At 44.4% G+C, this 21,827-nt stretch overlaps 2 long non-coding RNA genes across 3 annotated transcripts in view; one reads left to right on the top strand and one right to left on the bottom strand.

Annotated features, from left to right (window-relative positions):
- Positions 1–383: 383 nt before the first annotated feature.
- LOC105093787 (uncharacterized) lies at positions 384–19,920 on the bottom strand. Of its 2 annotated transcripts, XR_010382290.1 has the most exons (4): positions 19,688–19,920; positions 14,623–14,735; positions 12,530–12,616; positions 384–614 (listed from the first exon to the last, which is right to left on the bottom strand). It is a non-coding gene; the product is annotated as an uncharacterized LOC105093787 (long non-coding RNA). The 2 variants fall into 2 exon arrangements; XR_837593.3 differs by lacking the exon at positions 14,623–14,735.
- The window catches only part of LOC116154855 (uncharacterized), a 63,828-nt gene continuing 59,246 nt past the window's right edge, over positions 17,246–21,827 (top strand). The window contains exon 1 of the long non-coding RNA XR_004138904.2: positions 17,246–17,330. This is a non-coding gene — a long non-coding RNA (uncharacterized LOC116154855). The remainder of the gene's footprint in view (positions 17,331–21,827) is intronic.

Here is a 21,827-nt window from a genome sequence, read left to right as displayed (position 1 = left end):
CCCATGTTCATTTCTAGGTAAATAGTTACTGAATATAAACAAATGCACCAGTGAATGGATAAGTAAACGAACAAGCAAGCAAGCAATGGTCCTCGAACAGGATAGATTTGCACATACACCCCCCCACCCCACCTGGGATATTTGGCAATGTTCGGGGACATTTTTGTTTGTCACAGCCTGGGAGGGTGGCGGTGGTGTTGCTACAGGCATCCAGTGAAGAGAGGCTGCGGGTGCTGCTCAGTATCCTCCAGTGCTCAGAACAGCCCTCCCCATCACCCGGCCAAGAAGTCACCCCGCCCAAAATGTCAGCAGTGCGGAAGGTGAGAAACCCCGTGAATTCATCCCCTAGGACTACTTCACAAAACATTACAAACTGGGTGGCTTAAAACACCAGGAGTTTATTTGAGTACAGTTCTAGAAGCCAGAGGTCCAAAATCACTGTGCCGGTAGGGCTGGTTCCTTCTGGAAGACCTGAGGGAAAGTCGATTGCGTGCCTCTCCGAGGGCTTCTGCTGGTTGCTGGCAGTCCTTGGCTCACAGCTGCATCTGTCCAATGTCTTCTTCTGCCTTCATGCAGCTTTCTTTCCGAGGTGTCTCTGTGTGTTTTCTCCTGGTCTTATATGGATAACAGACACTGGATTTAGGGCCCGCTCCCATGACTTCATCGTAATTAATTACAACTGCAAAGACCCTATTTCTGAATAAGGTTACGTTCACAGGTACTGAGGTTAGAACTTGAACGTATGTTTTTAGGAGACACTATTCAAACCCCTACACCATGATTTTAAGGAAAATTAATTATATTCATATACCCCCCTCCCCCCCAAAAAAGAAAAAGGGGCAAATAAACCTGCTCTTTGTCCTCTTCTGTCTCACATCCCCGTTGTCCAGGCACTCAGCCAGATGGTAGGTGGGCTCCTCAGAGTTCCTTCTGCCCTACCCTCTCAGCCGCTGTCAGTCACCTGCACCTTGGCCGTCCTTTACCTAAGGAATCCTCTTTTGCATGCGAAACTTCTCCACTGGGGCATCACATTAAGTATGTGATGTGCATTCAATCCTTGCACCAGTCCTGTAAGCTCGGTGTTCTTACTGCTCCATTTACACATAAGGAAACCTGATTCCAGAGGGATAAATAAAGTGCCCAAACTCACAGAGTTGACAGATGACGGAGCCTGGTCATCTGATGCAAAAGCCCAGGCACAGCCCTTGTTCAGTGTTCTGTGGGGCTTCTTCACCCCACACCGAGGTCCCAGCTCCTCTCCTTTGCTCCCCTGGCAGGAGCTCCACCCTGTGCTCTCCTAACATGGGGGACCTGCCTCCACCACGGCCCTTTCTCTCGGCATCATTCGTGTTTGTTTATGTTCCTATCTCCCACCTAGGCTAGGAGAGCTTTCAGGGTGGGTACAATGTTGGTTTCCTCACTGGGTCCCCAACCCCAGTACCTGCCTGCAGGGCACACACAGCCAGTCGACCGTTAAATAAATGAGTGCATTCATGGTTTTAACAGTCTAGTCTAAAAACATTACTTTTGTTTGTACTAGAATTCCCCGGGTTACACTGCAGTGAATACAGTACAACACTATGGGTCTCTTAGAAGCAACCAGAAGGTGAAATTAATTGTTTTTAAGTTTCCTTCGTCAGATTTGCCTGGATAGTGCTGGGTTAGTCAACACTGGACGTGTTTCCTTGTGGAGGACTTCACAGAGCCTTAAATATTCTACTGTGCTTCGGAAATTCTGAGAAAGTAGAGAGTCTTCTGGATATTTTGAATTTTTTAAATGAATGAAACTGGGTTTTATTTATTTATTTTTTTTGGACAGTCCCAAGCACGACTAAGCATAGTACAGAGTTAGAATATGCTGGGGTGCCCAGGGCCCCTCCTGGGCAGGGACTCTCCCTCAAAGCTAAGAGAGGGAGGGGCTTCCCTCCAGAGCTGCGATGTCCCCCCCCCCAGCGGGCTGGGATGACTCCCCTCTCTGCCTCTGGTCTCTGATCTGTACCCACATTCTCTTGTGACCTCTTCATTCTTGTTTTTGGTTGATTTTCCCCCATTCTCATCAAAGCCCGAGTTTCCTGAGCTGAAAATGAAAGCGGATGGCCTAAAGCTTCCTGTACCTCATTAACCTCCACATTATCTCGGGGAAATTATGCCAATTATCACACCGGGGCTCAGGATTGAACAGCCACCACGTCTGGGCCGACGGTGATGGATGCGGCCAATTTAAGGAGAGGAGGGCAGCTCCTCGGGTGGTGAGAGAACCATTTGTTTTGCCAGGAGATGCTCTCCCGCGGCAGACACAAAGTTCGGATCTCTGGTAGGAGAGCTTGCCTGCATCTTTTTGTAAGCAGCACATATCCAAGCGGTTTTTTTTTTTTCTTCTTTAAATAACATGTCTTGGTTAATCTTGTTTCCTTATTGTCTTAATATAGAGAAATATAGAGAAAAAAACCAAACATATAAAAATGGCCCATAATCCTCCTACCCAGTGATTTCAGTTGACCTTTAAAACCAATCAAAGTGAGAGTAATACAATATAGGTAGGTCTAGACACTCCAAGGAGTTCAATAAGTAACGAAGTTAAAGTGAGTATCTTCTGCCACCCGCTGCCGCCCTTTCCCAAGCTCAGTCTCTCAACAGCTAATAGTTTTGTGGTTCCTTTAGAAATAGTGTAACTGGTAAAATATAATGGCTGGAGCAGTGCTTCCCAGCCCTGACGGGCACTGAAATCACCTGCAAAGCTTGTTCCATCGCAGGCTGCCGGGACCCACCCGCAGGGGCTGATTCGGTGGGGGCAGGCAGGAATATGCACATATAACAATTTCTCAGGTGATGCTGAATGTCAGCCCTACCACTTTCCAGCTGTGTGATTTCGAACAAGACAGCCTCTCTTTGCCTCATTTTCCTCTTCTGTAAAATGGGGCTAATCATAGTTGTTGTGAGGATTGAGTGAATTAAAATGTTTGAAAAGGCTCTGCATATTAAGAACGAGGTCATTTTGCTGCTGTTATGCACACACCAGCCTGGGACCAAAGAACCATGTGTGATGTTGAGTGTTAACAAAAGGGATACTTCCACACATTCTTCAGTACTGTGCTTTAGTCACAATAGAGACTTTTCATACATTTGCTTATAGATATAGTTAGACCTTTCAAATTATGCTTTCCACAAAATCATGGTTTAGGTGTACGTTCCGGAGGATATGCTGGCCCTTTGTAAGTGACCACACTGGTGGTTTCCCGGCGTCAGCTAACACAGGCAGTGCAGCAAGGGGCATCCTTATATGTGTCCTGACAAGCGTTTTGTGAGCATAGTCATGGAGTACCTCCCTAGAAGGGAAGGTTGCTAAGCTAAATCATGTGTGCATTTTACATACTGGTAGTTGGAAAATTAGAATATAAACTCATATTCTTGAGAAGGCTACATTTGTTACTAAACCTCCGTCTGCCAAAAACCCTGATGTAACCTAAGGGCAAAGGGTGTTTTTTCTGTGGGCTTTGTTGTCTTCATCTTCACAGTGAGGATGAGAAAGGAGTCCAAAGATATTGACATATTGAGATGTGTGACTCAAATAACTCTAAACGGCTTGTTCAGCACGAAGCAAAAGGCTGAGGATCCAGAACTGGCTGACGCATGCTCTCTGTGCTCAAGGAGCCCTGGTCCAGGAGAGCGAGCTCCCGAGGAAACAGATGCCCCGTAGTCCGGCATGACAGGTGCGTCCAAAGAGTTATGTGTACAGATCCAAGGCGGCGCCAAAAGTGAGTCAGGTGGGCTGAAGGGATCAGGAAAAGCTTCAGAAAGATGGGGTGGATGTGTTTTGCAAAGTGAGTGAGAGTGGACAGCAGGGAAAGGCAGTTCAGAGATGAAAAACAGTATGTGTCAGAGCCTGGAGGCTTGGTAGCCCGGGCCACAGTGCCTGGTGTGAGGTCAAGGAGCATTAGCTGAACACAATCTCAGCCTTCCCAGGGTGTGCAGCCTCTCAGGTGTGCAACCCACAGAAAACTAGTGCCTTAGGCTCTCTGATCTGAGTAATGACCAGGAATTCCTTCAGATGCGTCTGCTACAGTCTGAATTTGAGATTTCAGGTTTGCTAATAATTTAGTGAGTTCTTAATGAATTCACACAATCAAGACAAGATTTGCCTTCTAATACTTCTCATCACCAGGCTGGAATATGAGTATTGAAATAACCTGCAGATGCAACCTGGCCTCACCTGCAACACCAGCCCCCTGGGTAGAATTCCCATAATTCTGAATGTCGAATGATCATAGTCATTTCTTCTACAGAGATTCCATTCCCCAGCAAATGGCCAGTGGACATTCCTTTAGCTCCCACTGCCTGCCTAGAAGGTCTGCTAATCCAGTCAGCCGAAACAATGGAAAGATACACAGACTTTTAGTTATAGCACTTTGGGTTTTGAAAACCTTTGTACCCAAATAGTAAAGGAAAATCAGACATAAATGAGAATTGCAGGGGACACTGACCATCAGTTGTTTCAAAGGCAAAGGGTGTTCTTGTGCTGGCCGCTCTTCAAGTATGTCCGAGGATGAATTAGGAAGCACAATCGGAAAGGTGTGTTTCATGGTTATAGTCTGCAGATGGTTTCAGACGAGGGTTACCGAGACCACAATTGGTTAAGACAGCATGGTCCACTCTCATGGAGTAAAAGCAGTAGATACAGTCTTGAAGTTGACCCCAAAATATTCCAAAGCCATCATCTCATTCAAGAGAAGGGAGGGGAAGATCTTTGAGGTGCTCTGGTTAATCTGTTCCATCATCAGACTCCTGGTTGACAACAAACCAGGCCATCATCTCTCATCCCTACTCACCACACCGGCTTTATTACCTGTCACAAGTCCCTGCCAGCCATCCTGCTGTTCCCCAAGCATGGGTTTAAAGTCTGAAAGACTGACTTGAATACAAACAATGCCCATTTCTACCTATACAATCACAAGAAACTGAGTTAACCACTCTGAGCCCCAGTTTCCCTATCTGTATCATGATGATAATGTTGAGTGGATTAAACAGTAACCATTCTTGGAAAGGTCTAGCTCAGAGTCCCAGTCATATGCATTTTTTAATAATGTCCCTAATGCCAAAACAGAATTGCCATCACATATGGATATACCTTATCCCCCTTTTAGGTTAGGATGGCCTCTAACCTCATGCCTTTACTATGAGTTTCACTGATGATCTCACATGGGTGCTAACACGCTACTCAGAATTAGGCAGGGAAAATAAGATGACTGAATTAGTTAGGACTTTTTGTGCTTACCAAGGCTAAACCCAACTTGAGCTGGCTTAAGGAAAAGTGCATGTGATATATTAGAAATGGTAATGTTTCATGAAATAATGGGATGGAATTTGCAACTGAGCCTAGCTAGGGAAGGGCCTGGAAACCAGCGCTGGAAGTCAGAAGTAAATCTGATAGTTGACTCTCTCCACTTACTATCCCTGCTTCCCTTCATGTGCTTGATTCATTGGTCTCTGTTTCCTTATAGCCTTTCTCTGTTCCCAGTTCCCATGGTAGAACATATAGCCCCATAGATCCTGTATTCACCTGTTAGAGGACCAGCCAGAAGCCGAGATGATCAGTCCTGCTCCTGGTCCTACTTTCAGATTCCTAGAAGATAGAGTCTCATTCCTCCAGCTTGAGTCTGCACTTGCCCTAATCAGCTCTGGGTGGTAAGTAAAGTCATAGAATGACTAATGGCTACTGTGGGCTCCTGTACATCTTGGATAGTCTATGACAGAGGGACAGACTGATAATTTTAGGGAGACAGTAAAAGGGGAGAGGTTTAGAAAGTAGTAGATGAAACGCTGCCCAGTCCCCACTCTGAATAAAGTGCTGTGGAATACCCAGATGTGTACATACAGCTCTGGAGAAGTATCTATTTCACAGGAGAAATTTGGACGAGATTAGTGGTTCTCATCCTTGGCTTATCATTTGAATGACAGGGGGAGCTTTTCAAAATCTTAATATCTAAGTAACATTCCCAGACCAGATAAATCAGAATCTCCATCTGTGGGATCATGGTATCAATTTTTTTTAAAAAGTTCTTTAGATGATTTCAATTTTCAGCTAAGGTTCATAACCATTGGACAAGGTCAGTGAGTCTCAAATGAATCACCTCAGTCTAGTTAAAATGAAGATTGTGATTTAATTGGTTCAAGGTGGGGCATGGAATTTGGCAGCGCTACCATGCTCCAAGGTATTGTCAGTGCTGCTGGCCCATAGATTCTACTTTGAGTGGCAAAGTACTAAATTACCCCTGTGTCCTAGACTAGTCCTGAGACTTTAAGAAAGAGATTATTTACTCCGCAAATATTTATTTTCTGCTCTGTACCAGACCTTGTGCTAAATGCTGAGGCACAGAGATCTAGTAAGTTTCTGCCACTGAGGGGTTCACGTGCAGTCCACATAGCTCGAGAGAGGCTAGAGAAAATGTTCTATATATATATATACTTTTTCTTAGCTGTGTTTGGAGGTCTGTTTATCAGGGGTTGTTTGTTTTGTTTTTTTAAGACAACATCCTTATTGAAAAGGGAGCTGGCTTTCCTGACAGGAGAAAATCTAGCTCAGGTCTGGGGCTGAGGTTTTTTGACACGGAAGGAAGGGAGGACTTAACATCTAGCAGTTTAAGGTAATGTAAGCAAAACCTGGAGTCTGTGATGGAGAGAGCAGTTTGGCCCTGAGCAAAAAGGACGAGCACACATGTGAGATCATCAGTGAAACCCATAGTAAAGGCATGAGCTTAGAGGCCATCCTAACCTAAAAGGTGGGTTAAGGTATATCCATATGTGATGGCAATTCTGTTTGGCATTGAGGGCAATATTTTAAAAAATGCATATGACTGAGAAACTGTAGGTGGAAAATAAGAAAATGACCTATAGGATGATGATAGATAAGTAGGCAGACAGACAGACAGATAGATGCATTCTTGAAAGGATCTCTGTTTTTCAATGGGTTCAATGATTAATGAGCCAAGCCCACTCTGAGAGATGATGGACATGTTTTAGGGCAGAACTGGAGTCCCAAATAATAACAGAACCAAAGTTGTTCCCATGCTTGTGCCCACATTCCATTTAGCAACTCTATGCCAGAAAGCCAGGAACACCGGGACAAACGATGATTCCTTGTTTCCATGTTAGAGCATGCGTCTAAATAGTAGAGGTGGCAAAAGGCCATAATAAATGACCTGATTTTCATTCAGCAAATATTCCCTGAGTGCCAGGTAGGTGCCAGGCACTAAATTGGATCAAAGTCTCATCATGGCAATTTGAGGATTATTCACATGCTTTTATCTTTTGATGACAAGAGCAGTCGCTTTTCTATCCATGGTGACATTTAATCCTTCCTGAAACCTAGAACAGAGCCATCAGGGTAGTAACATCGGTGTGTTGGTGATGATGGTGACAGTGGTGGTGGTAAGATATATCTCCTATTTAAGAAAAAAAAATTTTTTTAATGGGCTCCAAAGTGTTGAAAGACCATATAAAGTCCCACAGCTGGTAAGTAGCCAAGCCAGGGCAAGAATACAGATGCCCAAATTCCAACCTTGGATGGCTATTAACTTAACCACGCTGAGTAACTAGAATATTAGCTAGTTGTATTAATGACATTAACATTAGTTTCAGTTAGCCATCCTAAATAGTTGGGGAAAGATGAGCTAAAAATTCAGGATCTGCAAATACTATGACTTTGTGTGTAAGAGAGGGAGAGCTTCAAAATGGCACCTCCTGAAGTTTTGGGTTTCTCATTTCTAGCTTGCATTCTCTCCTGGCAAGGAAGGCTGGAACAAGAATCGGTCGTAAAGGAAACGTTTCCCTGTTTCTCACAGATGTATTTCTGTGCCAAAGCAGCTTCTACCTTTATAGTTAATATATATAAAAAAGAAAATATTTAGACAGGTACTTCACAAAAGTGTGGTTAGTTTAGGAAGTCAGAGGGTTCTAACTGCCCCCAAGAAAATGGCATGCTTTTCAAACAGCTTCAAGCCTTACACATCCCATCTGGTTGTACTTCAGTCCCACTCCTCACAGCAGCCAGGGTGAGTCTGTCCAAAACGGGGATGTGATTGCCTCTCTGTAGGGTTGAACGTTCTCAGCGGCTCTGCAGAAGAAAGCTCAGGCTCATTAGCCGAGCACACAATGCCTTTTGTGCCGTGGCCGCTGCTGACCACGCCAGCCTCATTTCCCTTCCCTCCTTTCAGCCTTCCATAATGTGCCTCAGCAAAAGCAGATCACATACAGCTGCTTCCCCCCTTACAGAACGCTTGGTGCGATGATCCTAGGCCTTTGATTATGCCAGTTCCACTGCAGGAATGCTACCTCTGCCTTCTTCACCCAGCAAATTGTTACTCATCCTTAAGGACTCACGTTACCCCAAAATTTCCTTGACTAGTCCCAGACTAGAGCAGAGGAGTCACATTATGCTGTATCTGTGAGTTTTTAAAAGCAAAACTCCTTCATCTGTTTATGGACATTAAGGATGCTTCCATAACTTGGCAATTGTAAATAATACTGCTATGAACATTGGGGTGCATGTATCTTTTCAAATTAGTGTTTCTTTTTTCTTCAGATATATACGCAGGAGTGGAATTGCTTTCTTTAGTTTTTTGAGAAACTGCCATAGTGTTTTCCACAGTGGCTGCTCCAATTTGCATTCCCACCAACAGTGTACAAGGGTTCCCTTTTCTCCACATCATCACCAGCATTTGTTGTTTGTGGTCTTTTTGATGATAGCCATTCTGACAGGTGTGAAGTGATATCTCATTATGGTTTTAATTTGCATTTCTCTGATGATTAGTGATGATGAGCATCTTTTCATAGGCCTGTTGGCTGTCTGTATGTCTTCCTTGGAAAAATGTCTATTCATGTCTTCCACCATTTTTTAATTGGTTGTTTGCTTTTTGATGTTGAGTTGTATGAGCTGTTTATATAATTTGGATATTAACCCCTTATAGGTCATATCATTGGCAAATATTTTCTTCCATACAGTGAATGGTAAATATATACAACAGAATACTACTCAGCCATAAAAAAAAGAATGAAATTTCCCCATTTGCAACAACATGGATGGACTTGGAGGGTATTATACTAAGTGAAGTAAGTCAGAGAAAGACAAATACTATATGGTATCACTTATATGTGGAATCTAAAAAATAAAACAAACTAGTGAATATAACAAAAAGGAAACAGACTCACAGATGTAGAGAACAAACTACAGCTACAGTGGGGAGAGGGAAGGGGGGAAGGGCATGATGGAGGTAGAGATACAGAGGTACAAACCATTATGTGTCAAGTAAAGAAGCTACAAGGATATATTGTACAACACAGGGAATATAGTCAAAATTTTATGATAACTATAAATGGAATATAACCTTTAAAAATTGTGAGTCACTATGTTGTACACCTGTAACTTATATACTATTGTACATCAACATATCTCAACAAAACATTTTTTTAAAAACTTAAAAAAAGCAAAACCCAACCATCATTGTCATCATCACCCCCCTGCCAAAAAATCATTGAGGCTCCCCAAGGTTCCAGCCACTGTTCCAATCACTTTACATTTATTCTCATTTTTAATATTCAAAACATCTCCATAAGATTTGAAATTAAATAAATTAACAAACAAAATCTCAAGCTCCACAAATATAACAATGTCTGGAATATAGTAAGCATAGCAATTGCTCAATAGTTTGTAAAGCTGAATTCATAACTATTTTTCATTCATTGCTAAAAATAGGCTTTAATTTTAGAAGTTTTAGATTAAAAAATTAAAAATGTAGTACAGAAAGTTCCCTTACACCCCACACTGTTTTCCCTGTTGTCAACATCATGCGTGAGTTTCATATATGTATTATTATTAGTGAATGAATGTGTATACATTATTATTAACTGAAGTTCACAGCTTATTCAGATTTATTTAGTTTTTTTATCTTTTGTCCTTTCTGCTCTGGGATCCCGTCCTGGAAACCACAATACATTTTGTTGCCATGTTTCCTTCGACTCTTCTTGGCTGTGACACTTTGCCATTTTCCTTGTTTTTGATGACCTTAACAGTTTTGAGGAGTACTAGTCAAGTATTTTGTAGGACGCTCCTTTATTTGGAATTTGATGTTTTTCCCATGACTGGTCTAGAGTTATGGGTTTCAAAAGGAAAGGCGGAGTGATAGAGTGCCATTTCCATCATGTCATATCAAGGGTTCTCATTGTCAGCATGATTTATGACTGTTGGTGTTGACCTTGATCACGTGGCTGAGGTAATGTCAGGTTTCTATATTGTAAAACTAGTAATTTCCCCCCCTTTTCACATATTCTTTGGAACAAAGTCACTGTGTACAGACCAAACTTAAGGAGTCTGGAGTTATGCCTGCCCCTCCTTGAGGGCAGAGTATCTACGTAGTTGTTTGGAATTCTTCTACATAGGACATTTGTTCCTCTGTCTGAGTTATTAATTTATTTACTTAGGTAAGTGTGGACTCATGAATATTTATTTTCCACTTTGGGTTTTAATCCAACACTACGTAGCTCTGTTGCGTAACGTTGTTCCTGCTTTGGTGTTGAAAGTTCTTTCAGTTGGCTCTTTTGACATCTCCCCATTAATTTGATCTTTCAAAATACTTGAGCACTTCCTTACTTTCTGCTCCAGGCTCATTTTGCATGTTTCCTGCTCTCATCCTGAGTATTTCACCAAGAAGCCATGGTTCCTTAGAATGGATAATGGTGTTAGAAACCAAAATCTGGGTACTAGCTGTGCTCATTGAGACTGGAGTTTTTTTACGTCTTCTCAAAATTTAGGTCTACTCAAAAATTGAGTAAGATTTTTTAAAATTATGTGTATTATGTAAGTATGTGTATACTAGCCCATGTGTATGTACATTTATATTAAATATATAAACTTACATATGTACATATATATTTTTATCTGTAACCATCTGTGTCTATATCAAGCTAGACATGAGTTCACATTGATATATCCAACTTTAATCCATTATCACATGAATCTCTGTAGCCTCTTCACCTTGCTTATATGTAAATTTCCACCCCAACAGTGAGAAACCTAGTTCCCATCATCTGCCACCCATTTACTTAATCGTTTGCAGCATCAGAATCATTGACCTGTAGCCCTCTAGAAAATTACTTTATCAACCTGAGTCCAGTGCTTATGTGTCATCCTTTCCCTTTAATCTTGCAGACTCCACTCATTTCCAAAGTTACATAGGTCAGCACCTTTCCCTCCCACCACCTTCTGTGAGGTTTTCCTACACATTTATAACACAGTTGGACTTTTTTTTTTGTCCCAGTCTACATTCCTTCCTGGGACTCCTCTGATTTCCTAAATGGTTTTTCTAATGCACAGGCATTAAGGGCCCTTCTTTGTGCCGAGCAGTTCTACTCGTCATTCCTTTTCCATCATCTCTTTATTCCCCAGTTATTCATTGTTTATAGCACTCCTATTTCACACACTCAAAAGTAAGTTGAATTAACTGACATATAGAGAATGTCTCTAATGGCATTTAAAGGAAAACAGAAAGCTCAGAATCTACAGACATTCTCAAAGAGGAACAGGCTAGATGACCCTATCCGAGTTTGACATGAAACAATTCCTATAATAGAGACTTAGAGTTCACGCAGAGTCTCCGGCCCCCAGGCATAGCGGCATCCCGGGACAGACAGGTCCTTTTCTGGCCATAACACTGAGGGGCAGTTCTAAGGGCCCCACAGGAGGATGAGATGGACTAATAAGACTGACTTTGGAGCCACACGCAGACTCCCAGATGGAAGGCGTTCCGCTTAGTGCACTTCCCACTCTGCAGGGTTGCTTTAGGACTCTCTCCCCCAGAAGCTCACGCAAGCACAGGGGGATTCACAGCCAGCACTGGCAATGAGCCTTCGTCGTCACCATCATCATGGGGGACATTTGAGCAGTTATGTTACATTTGTCTTCACAGAATACTTCTGTTTGTTCTTCCTCTCGTCATTTTCATACCCTCCTGGCAAGTCTTACCAGGTGTATGGGCGTTCCCATTTTACAGGTTAGCAAGTTGAGGGAGAGGGAGCCTGGTCTCCTGTTGGCACATAGTGAGGACAAGGGACTCCATCTCAGAATCCAGCATTCTCCCCACTCCTCCAAAGTGACTCTTGCCATTTCCATCGCCCTTGACTTCCCTGGGGATAGAACCCCAAGTAAAGCTAAACTGGAACCTGAGGCTTTGTGTATGAGCTTCTTCATTCCCCTGAGAATTCGAACTAGAGGCACTGAGGTGTCAGGAAGGACTTTACAATTCTCCACAGGTGTGCTAGACCCAGAAGTTATTTCAAGGACTTACAAAGTGGTCTTTGGCCTCCTTTGGGAAAGCAAGCAGATATTTCCATTAGTTTTCCCAAGTCGTTCTTAGGTATTAATGTTTTCTCATATCTAGCATCACTTTTAAAATACCCAGAGACTAAGAAGCATAGGAGCTTCTGCACAGCCGGGGCAGGCGGTGTTCGCTCCATTCCCTCTTTTCTTGCACACACTTACTCAGAGCTTCTTCACTCTTCTTTTACACGGAATTCAAATGTCCATAAGTGCTTGGTCTCCTGTCCCACGGCATGTTAGAAACAGGAACTGGGAAGAGAGAAGAGTGGGCAGAAGTATTGGGTGTTAAGGATTTAAAATGGGAAGCCATCCAGCAACATCTGGTTCAGAGGCAAAGGGTGTCTGTTCACCTCAGTTCCCCTCGATGGCACTGGTTCATTTAACTGCAGTGGCATCATCTGTGCTCAGAAAGATGTTTCCAAATTACTTTTTAAATAAAAATAATGTCTTGTATATTCTACTTGAAACGATGGTGATTTAAAAAAATAGATTTTCATTTAAAATGATTCAAATAAAATAGGTAAACATTTCCATGTTTAAAGTAGGAAAGCCTTAAATCTATGGGAAGCAAGATTACCCAGTATAACTCATTAACTCAGTAAACATTTACTGTATATAAATTGAACATCAGGAACTGGGGATAGAGAAATAAATAATATTGATCCCTATCGTCAGGAAGCTCAGCATCTAATTTGAGAATCTGCCCCTGGGGGTCTGGATTGCTGAGGTTTCTACAGTATAAAAGGCTGATGGTTAAATCCTTCCTGCTCGGACAGTCTTCCAGGACTGCTAGGGGTGAGAACCACCTCTAAGGTGTCAAGGTTTGAGAAGGAACAACAAGATGCATTATTAAGGGAGGAAGGGAAGAAGGAATGGAGGCAGGGAGTGAGGGAAGGAAGGACCGAGGGAAGGAAGAAAGAAGGGAAGAACACTGCTATCCTGCTGAATTTGGGCAGATAAAAAGAGAAAAAGGATCTTCACCAAAAACTTCCACCCTGGATCTGGGTAAACTTAAGCAAATGCTATAAATAAAAGGGTAATTTTACAGACTCCATCTCTTTCATGATCAATAACTAAGCAGTGTAGATGTGAGTATCCCAATTTTGTGTAGGAAACCGAAACCTCAGGAGTCTAACCATCCCAGCCAAGCTCGGAGCTTGGACAGTCAGACCTGGTTGGGGCAAGACATGCATGAGTCCTGGTCTGTTCCATTTAGTGTGAAATCCCAGCACCCTTCATTAGGCAACACTGTCTTCAGTCAAAGGATGTTGGACTGGTTAGAGAAATGTCTACAATAACATGCTACCCAGAAAAGGAAGGAAAGAAGGACGGAAGAAAGAGAGAGAGAAAGAAAAAAGAAGCATCTTCAGGGTCACTTTTCCAGGAGAGGCTGTGCTCACCCCTCCTTCATCCATGACTGGGTTTCCAGCATGTCCCCATGTGACACGCCACTCTGTCAGTGAGGGTTACGTGTTGATCTGTCACACTTCAACTGGGTGACTGGAAGAGAGTTTAATCCAGAGAACACTGTGTGGGAAACCTACAGGCATGTGCAGTGTACGGTAGCCCAGGGCTGGTAAAGGGGAGAGGGGCTGGGAGCTGGAGAGAGAGAATGCTGATGGCAGGGGGCCTCCTGACTGGAGTGTGACCTTCCTCCGAGGGGCTGAAGTCAGCCGTAGTGACCCCCAGCAAGGGAATCAGGGGACTAAGTACCACATACCACAACCTTGGCTTCATCTCTCTCTCCTTTCCATCTCCTGATGGGTTACCCATTGGCCAAACCCAGCCAGAGACTGGATGTTAAGGGAATCCCCTGGTGTGGACCACAGAGGTCAAGCACAGAGCAGAGTGAAAAGGGGAAAGCACACCTGGAGAGGCAAATACACCCATCCCAGCCACCCCAATGCATCCCAACTTGGAACCAACTTAAATCAGTATCAAAGGATGCTTTCCTGTTAGGATCCTTCCTAGCACAGCCCTCCAGGTAGCTAAGAGCATTGATGGAAACTGGCCTAGAGGTTGGAATACATCTGTCATCCTTGTCTTAACCCAAGCCTGGACCTTGTTCCTTACTCTTCTTTGGTTGGTTTGATCATTTTGATGTCAGTAATGTCTCATAATTTTTTGAAAGGTGATCTCAACCTGTGTTTGCTAGGACCACGCTATAAACAACACTTTGTGGATGTAAAATATCTGGGGAGATAGTAATGTTGTCATGGAAGAAGCACTGGATTTGTTTTTCGAAATCCTCATACCTTACAAACTGGGTGAACTTGGACAAGGCAGGTGCCTTCTCAGAGCCTCAGATCTCACCCATGGAAGTTAGGAATGATGAAGTTACCTCTCAGGATGGTACAATTTTGACAGTCTAAGGGCACAAAGCAAAAACACAAATGTGTGTTGCGTCATACACAGGAAGTCAATGATTTGTTTCCATTTATTATTTTTCAGTAAGACAGTATCATGATCAAGAAGTCAAGCTCTAGGTCAGAAAACAAGGCTTTGAACCCTGGCTCTGGAACTTCTTAGCTGAGTGACAAGAAGCAAACGTCATAATCTTTCCAAACCTCAGTTTCCTTATCTGTAAAATAGGCCTAACTAGATCACCCATCTCCCAGGCCCTCATTGACTGGTTCATGAGAAACCTCAGAAAGGATAGCCACGGGCACTAGTTACGACTGTGTCGTCAGAGATGCAAAGGCCGCCTTTGCAGCAGTGGGCAACTCATTCCTTCACCCACCGGGACTTACTGTGCCTGGTAGTTTTTAAGATGTATGATCCAAGTGGGGATGGACTTCAATAGGCACCTCTGCGTCTCCTGAGCCCACAGCCATACACAGAATTAACCTCCTGAGTGCCGCTCCTGCCCAGCGCTCCTCCTGAATCTCGTTTACTTGGGCTTCAGAGGCTTGACTTTAGTTTCGTGACTTCCCACGTGAGCTGATTGAATTCACAAAGCCTGAGTCAGAGAGGATGGTGCATCTCCTGTTTCTGCTGCTAACTTGCTGGTTGGCCCTTTATAAGCCACTTCGTTTTCCTGGGTCTCATCACATGCCTTTGATAGACAGACAGATGGATAGATAGACAGACAGACAGATGGACAGATGGATAGATGGATAGATAGATGGAGAGATGGATGGATTTACACCAAACAACCCACTCCAATTCATTTGCTTGAGTTCCTTCATCACTCGTCACACCTGGAAGGTGTGCAACAAACACAAAAGAACACACAAACATCAAGTGCCTACTATGTGCCTGACACCAGATGTGTATTTAATAAGTTCTGGGTATTTTCTGAAACAAGGGGTATTTTCCATAATGTGTTCCCCAAACCTGGCCCATGCATCTGTCTCCCACAGAATGGAAGCAACTAACATGACTCTCACCTTTGCTAAGTACTGAACTGGACCTAAAGGTGCCCGAATTCCAGATGGACTCACATTGCTGAGCTTTGATTCATACTTAATTTCCTAAAATGGGAAGAGAGGATTAGTTGAATGAAGGGCTTTGTTATAAAGAGCCACACATATGTCTTCTTGGCTAATGTCTGCCCTTTTCCCAGTCACTAGCGTTAATGCCAGTGCAGGAAGGGAGCAGCAGGGGCCAGAGTTGCTTTTCCCCCTTAGAACAACAGGGGAATGTGCTGCCAATAAGAGGCACCGGGTGTTTGGGCTTTTGGAAAGGGAGATAGAATTGCTATATACACGTCAGCTTGATCTGGGAAGCCTGACAGTGCTCCCCCCTGCCCCCATCTCTTAATTCGGATTACTACCAGACTGAGATCTGTCTATCGGTGCCGAGTGCTCTTTGCAAGAAAGGTTTCCTTTTGAGGGAGGGGGCTGGCCTTAGTTTGCCAGTAGAAGGCTATTATCTTGAAACAGCTGTTTATGGTTAACTGCAGCCCATACTTAAAGCCTGAAGGCTGGGGCCTTACTTAGTGCCTGTGGATTTGTGGTGAACAGAGTCAGGTTTAACTCTTTCTTCGCCTGTCCTTGATGACTTCAGTGGGGACCTGGGATGGAGCAGTCTGTGAACAAAGAAGGGGGATGTGGGGGGAGGGCCACAGCAGACAAGTGGAGCAGCTGTTCCTAACGATGGTAAATACTGAGATTTTACTGTATGAAAGGGATGCGTTGAGCCCTTTGTGTGTATTTTTTCGGTGGGTTTTGACTGCTCTGCTCTGCTCTGGTGTTGATGAGTCCGCCCATTTCACAGGTGAGGCTCAGGCAGTGAATGCCAGGATTCAATCCACGTGAATCCAGTCACAGCCGGAGGACGTAACCCCTACCAATACGCTGTGCTGTGTCTCCTGTTAACCCGGAGCCTTAACTGAAGATATTCTGTGTGTCCTGCACTGTGTGGGGCTGTTGATTCTGAAGAGAAAGTCTCCACCCCAGAGGGGTCTCAGGCTGGCCACAGGGGTGAGCAAGCTCAGGCACGCTGAGAGTGGAGAAAAGCAGTGAGAACTCTTGCAGAGATCCTCGTCCTCTTTAGGGTGGAGAGAGTGGGTCAGGACCCAGAGGCATTTAAAGAAGGGCGGCGTTTACCTTAAAAAAAAAAAAGCTGATTTCAAGAAGGGAACACAGCTGCAAAAAATAATGAGAGTGGGTGGGAAGAGAGAGAGACAGAGAGAGAAGGGGAGAGAGGAAGGGGAAGAGGGGAGAGAGAGGGGGGCTCCGAGCTGAGGGGAGGGGCTGTGACAGGTACAGCCCGGACCCCAAAAGCACCTTGGCTGCACCACCGGGAACTTAGACTTGAGTTTCCAGGAAATGGGCGACAAGCTAGTCAGATCTACATGTTAGAGAGATGACTTTGGCTGCAGCAGAAAGATGTTTCGGAGGGAGCAAAAGAGAGGAGATGAGAGAAGTTAGGACACAGGATGATCATCCAGGAGGAGGGGAGTGGCCAGGACGGTGGAGAAAGGCAGCTGGGACTGAACTCAAGGGATGTGGCATCGCAGGTAAGAACAAACGAGCGGTGTGCGGCTTCCTTGGCTCGCTGAAGACTAAAAAGAGGTTAAATTTTCCAGCGGAAAGTTGGAAGGAACATTGTTCAAACCACTAACTCAACCCCAAATGACATACATTCCTGAGGGTCGCAGATGGTAATCAGTAGCGTTGGGGGTGGTGAGTGAGACTACACACACACACACACACACTTTCATTTTCTCAGCACGTCTGGAATTTTTGTTCTCCCTTTGTTTGACTCCAACATCTTTCCTGGTGACAAAGAAAACCAAAGATTTTGAAATCCATTGTTGAGCACAAAAAGAGGCAGAGTCGGGGGCTGTGGGGGGAAAAGTTGGCCGACTTGGAACTTTGTTCTCTGCCTTGGTGCCCAACAATTCGCAGTGGGAGAGAGAGTGGCTTGCCAAAGGGCTCTCTGTGACTGTGCTAAACCAGAAGAATATGTCAAGTCCAAGATGAAAAGACAGCCCTCCCATCTGAAAGCCGAGCTGGGAGCTAATGGAGCTGGGGAAAGGGGCCTTTTCAAAGAAAAGTGCTTATTTGCAAACTCGCTTCTCTGCAGCAGACGCTCCCAGGACCTCTGGCAAAAGGAATTCCTGGACACAGGCCTTCCCATTGAGCTGTTAGTGATCTGTGGTTAATTACCTCTCGCCAGGCTCTGTTTTCCAGCTGATCTGCAAGGCGGCTACAGAGGTCTGGGGTGGAGGTTTTGCCCTTGTAATTCCAACAAAGTTAAAGTCTTACCACAGTGGAGCTAGAAGAAATCTTACTTTTCCTTCTGCTCTAAATTCCTAATTTTTGCAGTGGCAGGAGTTGTGGTTCAGACAAAGCAGAAGGACGGGCAAGGCTACAAGGGGAGACCTTGGGTCTGGGGCATGAGCTAGGTGTGCCCCGCATGCTGTGAGGATCGTCCAGGGAGATCCTGACGGCCACTCAGCAGGCTGTGCCCGGGCTACGGGAGGGAGGCAGGGTGTCCCTGCGACTTACACAGATTTGCTTCCATGGGCCCGACAGGCTAAGGCTACTCCCAGCACTGCCATCCCCAGTATCTTAGGTAGAAATAAAACACAGCAAACCTTCCCTGAAAAAGAGGGTTCCTCAGACTAGTCAGGGCTCTCCAAAGATGCATTCAGATTTATTCTAAGGAGCTGGCTCATGTGATGTGGTGGCTGGCAAGTTTGAAATGTGTAGGGCCGGCTGGAGAGGTGGACTAGAGCTGACGTTGCAGTCTTGAGTTCAGATTCTGGAGGGCAGCAGGCTGACAACTCAAGTTTTCTCACTTGCGGTCTTGAGATTTCCTTCAGCGTGGGGAAGCCTCTGTCTTTGCTCCCAAGGGCTTCAACTGATTGGATGAGTTCCACTTACATTATGGAGGGTAATCTGCTTTGCTTAGTGTCTACTGATTTAAATGTTAATGACATCTAAAAAAAAAAAATCTTCACAGCAACATATGAACTAGTGTTTGACCAAACAACTGGACACTATAGCCTAGCCAAGTTGGCACATAAGATTAGCCATCACAGAAGGTGTTACAGAAGGGTCCAAAATATGCCAACAATCTGTATTGTGAGGTGCTGGGGGTGAAGTCTCTGTCAGGGCGTGTTTATCCTTCTTTCCCTAACGAGAGTTTCACTCATGCCACTTTAGGTCTACCTGCATCTCCACCCATTTCTTCATCCCTAACCTCAGCATTCTAGAGGATTAACACCTGTGCCCAGTCTAGACTTCCTACCCATTCCAAAATGCAAATTAAATCAGTAAATCGCGAGAGGACAAGCAGAAGCCAGGACTCCACTTCTACTTATTTTATTGTTTTTGTCGTTGTCATTGTTGTTGCTTTTCATGTTTTTTGTTTTGTTTTGTTTTCTAACCCAGAGATGACACCAGGAGAGAAAAGATCTGGGAATACATGAATTCAAAACAAATACATAAAAGTTAGAACTAAAATGTTACTCTATCTCATTCTAAAAAAGGATATGTCGCTCTCTCAAATTTTTGCACACTTGGTTTTGGCCTAAGGGTCAGCTCATGAAAGGAAAGGGGCAGTGCCCCTTGGGTTGGAAATAAAGGTCCATACTTGTGTTTTCCAGACCTCTTGTAAGCATGCTCAAAGAGGCCCCATTTCTCCTCTCTAAGAAGGGGTGGAAGGTCATGGTGTGGGCCGTTGACTTAAAGAGCTGTGTCCTAAGACCTTTGAGAATTCGTTTTCATGTTCATAAATACCCCCAATAGCACATAGTTTATCCCCACAGAATTCAGTAAAACACAGCTAATGAATGAAAATGAGCAGCCCCACTAAATCCCTAGTAAGAATCACTCATGACACAATGAGAAGAAAAAACAAACCCACCTGGGTGGTAGGTGTCGGTTGGTAGGTGAGGAACACTCAGGTTGAGAGGGTCATGCGATGACTCCAGTGTCACAGAAGGTATCCACCCAGAGGCCTCACAGAAGAGGCCTGGAGTCCTCGTAAGGATGGTCAGACTCTGCCCTCCCTCCATCAATGCCCAATGCACAAGGGGGCTCACAAGCCTTCTGTTGGTCATGCCAAGCCTGCCCTCAAATCTGTGCCTCTCCTTGGTAGCACCCCTTGCCGTTGTGGTGGATGAACTATTGTTTAATTATTCATTTGATGTCTTTCTCCTCTGTTGGATGGTGAACTCTGCAAGGGCAAGGTCTGAGTCTAGTGTAATGATTGACATAAACATTCAATGAACATTCATTAAGTGAATGAATCAACCAACCAACAGCCAAGATACTACATCCCTCCAATGTGACCACACAGGTATCTTCATTCACCTGGTCACGTCTACTTCCAGTTACCATAGATATGAAGAAATCTTTAGTTGCTCCCCTGCCTTTTCCTTTCTTCTTTTGAGGTATATACATTGAAAAGTTGCTCCATACTTTTAGGAATATTTAGAGGCTGCCACATATGTGAGACTATTTCCTACCACCATTCCCCATGAGATTAACTTCTAGAGACTCATTATCATTGTATGTACGTGTGGCTGTCAACTACTCATCTTGTATCTTCCTTTTCTATAAAATAGTCCCTTCAGAGCTTGAAGAAAAGCTGATGTGTTTGGACTTCTTCCACGCTTACTTTGCCCTTTCAAAGTGAAGGTGTCTGGGAGCATATTTAAGTGAAGACATTGGTCGAAGCCCTCTCTGTAGTTTCGTCTCCCTTGTCAGTGCGCCGTCCTCATCTCTAGCCTGTTCCCACCACACACCAAGTGCCCCAGCCCAGCCTGGCACAAAGAAACAAATTAAGGGGTGGTATCTGGGGATCAGGTCTGGAGGAAGATGCTGAGAAGGCAAGGAGAACCAGACAGACATGGTCTCAGCCCTCATGAGTTTACATTTATTAAATGATGAACTGAGGCATATTAACATTTTTTAGTTTATTTGGGAGAAAATGGATTGGAATTGGGCAGTGCCAGACCGGAAGTGGTTAGGCGCACTCTGCCAACCGGAGATGGAGGAAAGACTTACATAAAGTGTGGAAGTAAAAGAAGGACATTATTTGATTGGCTGTAGCTGAAAACCGACTTGTCTGTGGTGGGTTGTCCTTCGTGTTTCGATTTCCTAGCTTTGAGGCACTTACAGGTTTGGATTTGGGTGTGTTTACATAGGCTGCCGTGGATTAGAGCCCCCTCCGCCTAGTGGCCTCCTGCTTTAATTAACTTAGCACACTGGATCGAGGAAGGCAGGCATTAATAAGCAAGTGTGTTGAGTGTAATGGAAGTTAACAAAGAGGATTTCAGAAATGTGATGGGGCCATAAATCAAAGATTGGAACTGAGTCTAGTGTGTCAGGACAGGCCAGCTTGAGAACATGACACTCAAGCTGAGAAAGGAAGGAATGGGAAGGAGTCGGCCAAGAGAGCTGGGCTGGGGTTACGGTTCCCAGCTGAGGGGAGAGCGGTTGCAGAACCCCAGTGCTGAGAAAGAACATACCGTATCCAAGAGAATGAAAGAAGCCAGAACACTGGCAGCAGAAAAAGAGTTCTGCCAGCACAACACACAGACGGTTCTGTGCCCCTCCGTCCTCTTCGCTCCCGCTGTTCCCTTGGGCTTGAATGTTGTTCCCCTCCTCAATCTAACGCATGCTTGGTGCAAGATAGTATTTAACTAGCTCTTGAAAGTTTGCCCAACATCAGCCCTGATGGAATTAACTTCTTCCCCCACAGCTTTTTATACGACTTTCTACCATGGAGCTCATCTATTTGCAATTCTTCTATATGGGTCATGTCTTATCCTCACTGCATGGTGGTGGCCTCAGTACACCTTAGCCCTGGACTTACACAGTGGCCAGTGCAGAGAGAAACTCAAAGCTTTTCCCAAAATGTATTGAATTAAATTGTTTGATTTAGCAACTCCCAGAGGCAAGGATACTCCAGAAAGCTCGTAGCCCACCAGCCCATCTAATTTTGGAACACTTTCTTCAGCATTTCTGAGTGATAACAAAGCTCTCCAGCTAGTTATTGT

Source organism: Camelus dromedarius, chromosome 9 (genome assembly GCF_036321535.1).
Source record: "Camelus dromedarius isolate mCamDro1 chromosome 9, mCamDro1.pat, whole genome shotgun sequence".
In the NCBI taxonomy this organism is placed as follows: Eukaryota; Metazoa; Chordata; class Mammalia; order Artiodactyla; family Camelidae; genus Camelus; species Camelus dromedarius.
This window is presented reverse-complemented; position numbering and strand designations above follow the sequence as displayed.